We start from the raw sequence: 7,333 nt of genomic DNA, 5'->3' as shown, positions 1-7,333 counted from the left end.
AAGGGGATTTCCTAAATTATGTGCTTGGATCTGGAGTCAAATAGCCCCTTGGCAAAGGCTAAATAAAATGGGGTGTCTCCTGGTGTGATATGTTCAAAACAGCATAATTTCTTAACTGGCCTTCCCTTTCTCCCCTCAACACCACCCCCCAGTTCCTATCGTGGAAATTTTCTTGGCAAATGACTTCCATTTCCTTTTGATTTATTTAGGCACCAGCCCTGTGAATTTGGCAGCTGGCCTGGTACAAGCAGGTAGTTTTGTCACTGTGTTTTGGGTGACAGCAGTGCTATCTTCCAGCAGCACAGCAGGACATGGCTGCAGGGGTGGGTGTCCACCTCCTCAGCTAGGGAAGTGTTCCAGGTCCCTCTGCTCTCCAGGAAAAGCCTGTTTATCTTGGCCCTCTTCTCCAAAGAGCCAGGCTTTGGGGCCCCAGAACTGAGTAGGCATGTTCAGGGGGAAACAAATGTGAAACGTGAGGGGCTGAGTGAAGCAGCCACCTCTAATTTAAGGCTGGCCAGTGGTGCAACATCTGGGGACTCCCTCCAGTTGTCCAGCTTGGGTTTTCTGTGGAAAGTTCCTCTGCTAGGAACGGCTGTCACTGTCCTTCCTTCCATGTGTCACAGGGAATAAATGAACTCCAGTTGGCCTCTTTAATAACACATGCAGCTCAAGCTTTTATTTCCCTCTCTCCCTCAGGGCAATTTCTCCTGGCAAAAGGAGGGAAAGAAATAAATGCACATGTCCCTTGTGTCTGGAGATAATTGGGCTTCATTTGTCACATCCTGGGCCAAAGGTTGCTCTCCTATGGGTTCATCCCAGAGGCTGGATTTGAGCCTGCTGGCGAATGCAAGTTTCAGCATCTGACCCATCCCAGACCCCAGCGAGCTCTGAACCAGGCTGTTGTACACTAACCCCGTGTTTGGATCCATTTCTAATTGTGATAATTGAGTCATGCTGAGCCTGCACAGCATCTGCTTCAAGACTTCAGCCCTACCACATAGGCTAAAATTATCTTTAGGTTGAAAAGCTGCTGCCTTTGGGCTTGTTCAAGGCTGAGCTTGGCTCTGCAGGCCCCTCTCGCCGCTGCCTTGTGAGCGTTGCCAGGCTGTTCATGCATTCGTGTTCATTCACAGCTGCCTGTGGCCCCTGGCTGGGTGTGCTGGTGGTGGTGGCTGGGACAGCTTGGGGACACCTTGCATGGTGTGTTTGAGCAGGGACGAGCTGCTTCTGCAGGCAAGAAGCACTGTGGGACCCTCTGCTTCCTAATTGTCCCAGGCTGCAGCGTCTGTGTGCAGATCTGGCCACCCAGGCCTGCTGCCAAGCAACAGCAAGAGCCAGAAGCCCAGAGCCGCTTATTTTTCTGTCTTTATGTGTTGTTTTTTTTTTTTAATTCGCTCACTGGGAGGAATGTCCCCCCCAGCAGTACTGCCCCAGAGAGCTGTGGATCGGGAAGCAGCATGAGAGAGGTTACCAGGCCCTGCTGCCATCCAGTGTAATTCCCCAGTTCCCGGTGTGCTGTGGAGAGAGCGTGTCACCCTCAGGGCCACCGAGCAGTGGGAGGGGAACAGCCACGGTGAAGCCAGTGCCAGCCCAGCCGTCTGCCAGGGCTGAGGCACGAGAGTGGTCTAGTAAATGCCTGTGGCAGGATCAGCCACGGACAGAACTGCACCCCAGGAAAAACCCTACACTCCTCTGTTTTTACAGGGCTGATGCCAAACTCAGAGCTGTGTCATCCGTCAGAGCAATTTGTTCTCAGGGAGGGAAGGAGAAGTTGTTTTCCAGCAGGAGCGGGTTGGCTGTGGCCACAGGAGCACACTGAAGCCTGTAGCAGCAGGGAACAGGATTTATCCTGGTGTGATCCTCACACCAGCAGGGAGCTTGCATCAGGAATATGCAGGGACCATGAGGTAATTGTGTTGCTCTCAAAGAACCCCAAGTCAGGGGCAGGAGATATTAAACAGGCCTGTGGATGTGTAGCAGAAGTCATCCTGGCAACACCTTGCAGATTTTAACACAAATCTCTCAGTGATCCTGGAAAACACACAGGCACGTGGCTCTCAGTCTTAATGACTGAGAAGAAAACTCCCTGTTTCAGATTCTATTGGTGTTTCACGTGAAATCAAACAGCCTTCTGGCTACCAGTGGGAAGCAGAGGGCACTTCTCTGTATTCAGTCCCAAGCGAGGTGCTGCAGTTGCCAGCCATGAGAGCACAGAGAGAACACAGCAGAGTTCGCTTAGCCTTGCTAAGGCACTCGAAAAGCAGCTGGGGAGAGAGAGAAAAAACAGTCTTCCAGTTTCATTATTTTTACAACCTCATTTTTTAGCTAGTCAGCATAACTCACACTGAGCCTCTGCCAAGCAAAACACACTGTTATTCTTGTTTGGGGTTCGCCTGAGATTTCCATGGGAGTGGTGGGCCTGGAGGGGGCTGGCTGGGGCTTGGCTCCTGTGCTTTGGCCGGCTGCACTGGAAATGTGTCCTGCCTTCACAGACAGTGGTGATGGGGCACACTCTGCTCATGGGCTTTTTTTTCCAAGTTACTTTAGGTATCTGCAGTTAACACCCTCACCCTTACAGTGCTCACCTTTCTTTAAAATAATGTCTTACTACTTTTAAAAAAAATTCTGTTTTCCTCTCCATGTTAGGTGACAAGACTCAAAAACTAGTGAAGAAAACTCTCTCTGTGCACAGCAATTGTACAAAGCATTGGGAAGCACACAGAGAAAACCTGCTGGAAGAAAATGGCACAGTATCTGAGTTTTGTAAGGAAGTGAGACCACTGTGTGATGAGTGTTGTTGCAATAAGGAAGAAAAAATTCAAGCAAAAAGGAGACTCCATCACTTTAAAAATTACTTTTAACTTTGTTTTTAAAACTTCCAAGAAATGTAACTGAAATAGCCATAGGCTGGAAGTGACTGGCTGCAAATGGAAAAAATCTGCTACACACGTGCAGCTGAAACACAGAGCCTGAGCAAGGTATGTGGTCCACTCGAGGGGACTCGCTTTGGGCTGGGGTGGGTCTGGATTTTGTCACAGGATCAGGGCTCGTTTTGGATAGAGGGAAGAGTGCTGGTTTAACTATATTAAAAAATGAGGGTGTAATCAGGGCTGCCACTCAAGTATTTCCTGGTGCAGACAGGACCTGAGTGCAACACCCCCTTCAAACCAACCCTGGAGTGGCCTGTTCACATCGCCCTGCAGCTTGAAAATGCCTTCGATGGACTGTCAAAGAGGAGGAGAGAGGAGGACGGGCTGCACGTCCTGGTTTGAAAAGACAAATGCTGCCCTTCACGGAGAACCAGGGGGACAGAGAAGCTCCTGGCTGTCCTTCCAGGCTCCAGAGGAGGCGGCTGGGGGTCCCAGCCATAGGCAGAGCAGAGACATTCTGGCTCTTGGGGCAGCAGCTGAATTGCATCCTGGCACAGAACCACACCTCTCCATTTGCTCGTCTTCCCCAGGGTCGGTGGCGATAGCAGAAAAACATCGGGACAAATGCAATGAAAGAGCCCGCACTGGAATCAAGGCAGGAGCACCTGAGTGGCTGGTGCTGAGCTCCCTGACCTGGACTGGCTGTGCCGGGCTCCTGGCGGGCAGTTGCAGGCAGCGGTGCCACTTCTGAGCGGGCGATGGAGCCGGTTGCAGCTCTGAGGGCTGACAAAAAGCCTCCCCCTTGTCCCCCGGCCACGTCCCCCGGCCCTGTCCCCCTCCCTGCCATGGCCCCGCGCCGCCGCCAGGGGGCGCCCCGGAGCCCCGCGGGGGCGTGGCCAGCGGGGGCGGGGCATGTCCGAGCCCCGCCCCGATCGCTGCGGCCGCACCTTGGTGACAACAATTAATCAATTAACGCCGGGCAGGGCCTCGCTCCCTCCCGCAGGATCCTGGCAGAAGCCCCCGGTGAGGCGGCACCCCCAGGCCGCTTGTGATGGGCAACAGCCGCCCGGCCCTGCGTGGTAACGGGCACCTCGCGCTGCAGGATCTGCGGGTTTCACTGTGTCATCCCGCTGTCATCGCCGTCCCCCCGCCTGCCAGGCTCTGGGGCGTGCAGGGCCTCTCCTGGGGTCACTTCAGGAGGTGCTTTGTCCTCGGGGTGAAGAACGAGAGGTGAGGGAGAGGGTGTGCAGTGGTGCAGTGCCCAGGTGCCACGGGACTGCAGTGGGACTTAGTGCCCATCTCTCTATAAGTGCTATTACATTTTTCCTTCTGACCCTTTTAAGGTCCTGTGGTGCCAGGACCCACCTGAGTACAGCACAGTCCCTGGGCCATGATCCTGTCCTCAGTGGTAGTGAAGCCTGGCGAGGAATTGTCACTGGCCACACAGTACAATAACTGAGTTTCCATCTTTGCATGAAGCGACTCCTCTTTCTCAGCTTCTTTTTGGAAAGGAAAGCACTTGCTGGTGTACCTGCTTAGAAGCCTGTTGTTCTTGTAGAGTTTAAACGTGGATTTTAAAGCCTTAGTTTTGCAGGATCTGCCACAGCCAGCGGGAAGTTGAGGATCTCACTGACAGCAGCAAGAGGGGGTCATTTGCAGATTGACAGCTCTTCTGCTCCCTCCAGGAGCCCTGTGTTCAGGCAGTGCTTGCTGTGAGATAATGCAGATTTCTCACCAGGTTACTAAATTTTGTAATCTGCTGGCAGAGGCTTCCCTGGGTGATGCTCTGTGAAGTGCCAGCTGGGATATACATTTCTCTTGCAAAGGCAGCCCTTGAGCCCCTGCCAGGCTGAATCAAAACCTCTGACCCAAGCCTGGCTTTTCATGGACCTCAGCGTGCATGTGTGTGGTGGTCAGCAGTGGCCCCTTCCCCAGAGACAATCTCATCATGCCCTGCCAGATGGCTGTTGGTGATTCCTTTCCATCACAGGTCTTTTGATGTGTGACCCAAAGAGAAGGCGCATTAACCCTCTATGAACAGCGCTGGTCTGCAGCAGTGAATGCAATCACTTTCCTGATAAGAAAAACACCAGTGATCTAGCAAAAAAGAAATGTGAGGATCTTTTGATCATTTGTTATTGTTCCTTTCTCTGAAAGTCTCGAGCTTCTCACAAATAGCTCTCCTGCCTTCCTGCTAAGAAATACTTGATAAGATGTTTGCATTGGTTTTTGCTGAGCCGGCAGAACCGATCCACTCCAACAGAAAGGATGGCAGCCAGTGCCTCACTTAACCTCACACAGGTTACCCAGAAAGCAGCTAAAACAGACAGCCTTAGCCTCCAGCAGGCCAGCCCCAGCTCTGATGTTGGGATGGCCCTGGTGTCTGAAGCAATTTGGCAGGAGTGCAGGTCAGGCAGAGCAGATGTTCCTTAGGCTGGCATCGTGCTGGTGTAGATGGGATAATGCCTCTTTTGTAGCCTGACTGCTCGCAGACTGGCTGAGAACTTCACTGAAGGAGAGAAGCCCAAAGAGATCCTGCTTATCTAAACAAAGCAAGAGATACCGATTTCTATTTGCCAGAAATTTGGGCACCTATATGGAGCCAGCCCTGAGTTCTGGAACAGAGTAACTGAAACTGTAACACCCACCTACAAGCATTTCAGTTTAGGATCGTGCTTTGTGAGGCATACCTTCAATTTGGTGGCTCAGGGATTTGCAAACAGTGAGTCATAACTCCCCAGGGTCAGAAATGCAGCTGCTGAGGCACCAGGCATTGAAAAGTGTTGTCCAAGATAAAAGCAAAGCAAACCTCACTGCCCACACACCCTTATCCTTCAAGGCTGAGTATCTTTGTCACCGTCTTTGAAAACATGCACTCAAAATTATACCAGCTTCTTGTGGTTGCCATTGATACGGGATTTACTTCTCCTTTTAGAGCAGACAAGAGGGGATTGCGAAAATCTGTCACTTGAAAGAGCTGAGGCAAATAGATCTGAAGCTAATATGCAGCACCCTGTGCTTGCAGAGAGGTGGCTGGCATTTGAGGAGGGAATTGCACTGTAAGACATGTCCATGTCCTTCCCACGGAGGGTCCCAGAGGAGCTCCCTGGGCCTCTGCAGACAACCCCTGTCCCTTCAAATCCAGGATGGACTTGCAGGTCCTGGAGAGTGTGCTGCAGTGCAGCCAGTTTGGTTCCTACCTATGGAGTGCTGTCTTTGGGGCACCTTTTGGCACTGACTCACTGGTAAGGAAGGAGCGACACACAAGTCACCTGTTCCACAAAGTGTCCCACTCACAGTGGTCACATGGCACCAGGCTCCTGTCCCATGACACATTCTGGGTACAGCAACAGCATGGCATGGCCACCTTTGCCACAGAACACCTGGATGCAGAGCTCACGTGGCTCGTCCACCCCATCGCACAACACCCCATGCAGAGAGGAGCAGTGGCACCAGCTGTGGGTCCTGCAGTGTCCCAGGCACTGCCAGCCATCAGCCTGTCCTGCCTGTCCCCATGGCTTCAAAGCCATTTGTGTCATGAGCTGAGAGGTCTCAGGCTCACCAGACCTTCACTGTGAAGGCTTCAGTGCTTGGTAAGTAACAGTTTGCAGAGCCTGCTGCTTTGGTAACACACTGCTTTAACAAAACCTTGATCCCTGAAGGAAGGCCAGTTCTGCAAAGGCCTATGAAGTTCTGTGCTGGCTGTTCACCTCTCTCTGTACCTATTTTTATAACATTCCTATGGTTTAAAAAGCCTTTCAGAAATGTCCGTGTTTAGAGGGACACAGATCTGACAAAGTAACTGACTCACTCCGGCCTCAGGGAAGTTACTTCACTCCCTGGATCATCTTCTCCATTTGAGTATGAGAACAATCATATGAAATTACCCAGCATACCTCCAATGCGGCTGTAAAAAAATAATTAGCTGGTATTTAGAACTGTCTGTAAAAGTGGGAAGGTGTTGATGTTGGGGAACCTCTGTAGCTGGGGAGGCTGGACAGCTGGGAGACCTGCAGAGGACTCAGGTGATTGTCACTATTTTTGTGACAGCCTCATGGGATTATGGTTATAAAGAGGATGTGGGCGACTCTTTGCCCCAAGCCCAAAGTGTTGGCCATTAAAACCTGTGGGCCATCCTTTTCCCTGTGACACTTGACCTTTCCAGGGTCTTTGGTTTCCACCAGTCAAGGTTCCAGATAACTATGGTGGTGCCAAATGGGTAAGAGCAAAGCTATGTGGTGCCCATCTTGCACCATGACCATGGAGTTGTTTCTCCCTGCCTGTCTTGCCAGGGCCAGCATAGACGTTTGTCTAAGGATGTCCCCTGTGCTCAGCATGTTGTCCACAGTCTCTGTAGGAGGCTGACTCAAAGGCAGAGCAGAGGTTTGGACCTTCACATCTCAGGGAGAGAGCTGGCAGCTAAGGGAAGGTGCCGGCATTGCCACCTCCCTGTATCAAAGCGA

General features: G+C 51.8%; 1 long non-coding RNA gene across 2 annotated transcripts; it reads left to right on the top strand.

The window, feature by feature from the left end:
- The first annotated feature begins 1,677 nt into the window (after positions 1 to 1,677).
- LOC113976105 lies at positions 1,678 to 5,946 on the top strand. Of its 2 annotated transcripts, none has more exons than XR_003537001.1 (4): positions 1,678 to 1,907; positions 2,647 to 2,771; positions 2,884 to 2,978; positions 5,348 to 5,946. It is a non-coding gene; the product is annotated as an uncharacterized LOC113976105 (long non-coding RNA). The 2 variants fall into 2 exon arrangements; XR_003537000.1 differs by lacking the exon at positions 5,348 to 5,946 and adding an exon at positions 3,461 to 3,700 and having other exon boundaries at positions 1,681 to 1,907.
- Positions 5,947 to 7,333: the final 1,387 nt, after the last annotated feature.

This window comes from Neopelma chrysocephalum, unplaced genomic scaffold (genome assembly GCF_003984885.1).
Source record: "Neopelma chrysocephalum unplaced genomic scaffold, ASM398488v2 Primary Assembly neopelma1_147, whole genome shotgun sequence".
In the NCBI taxonomy this organism is placed as follows: domain Eukaryota; kingdom Metazoa; phylum Chordata; class Aves; order Passeriformes; family Pipridae; genus Neopelma; species Neopelma chrysocephalum.
Note: the sequence above shows the minus strand (reverse complement) of the source record. Positions and strands in the feature narration are given on the sequence as shown.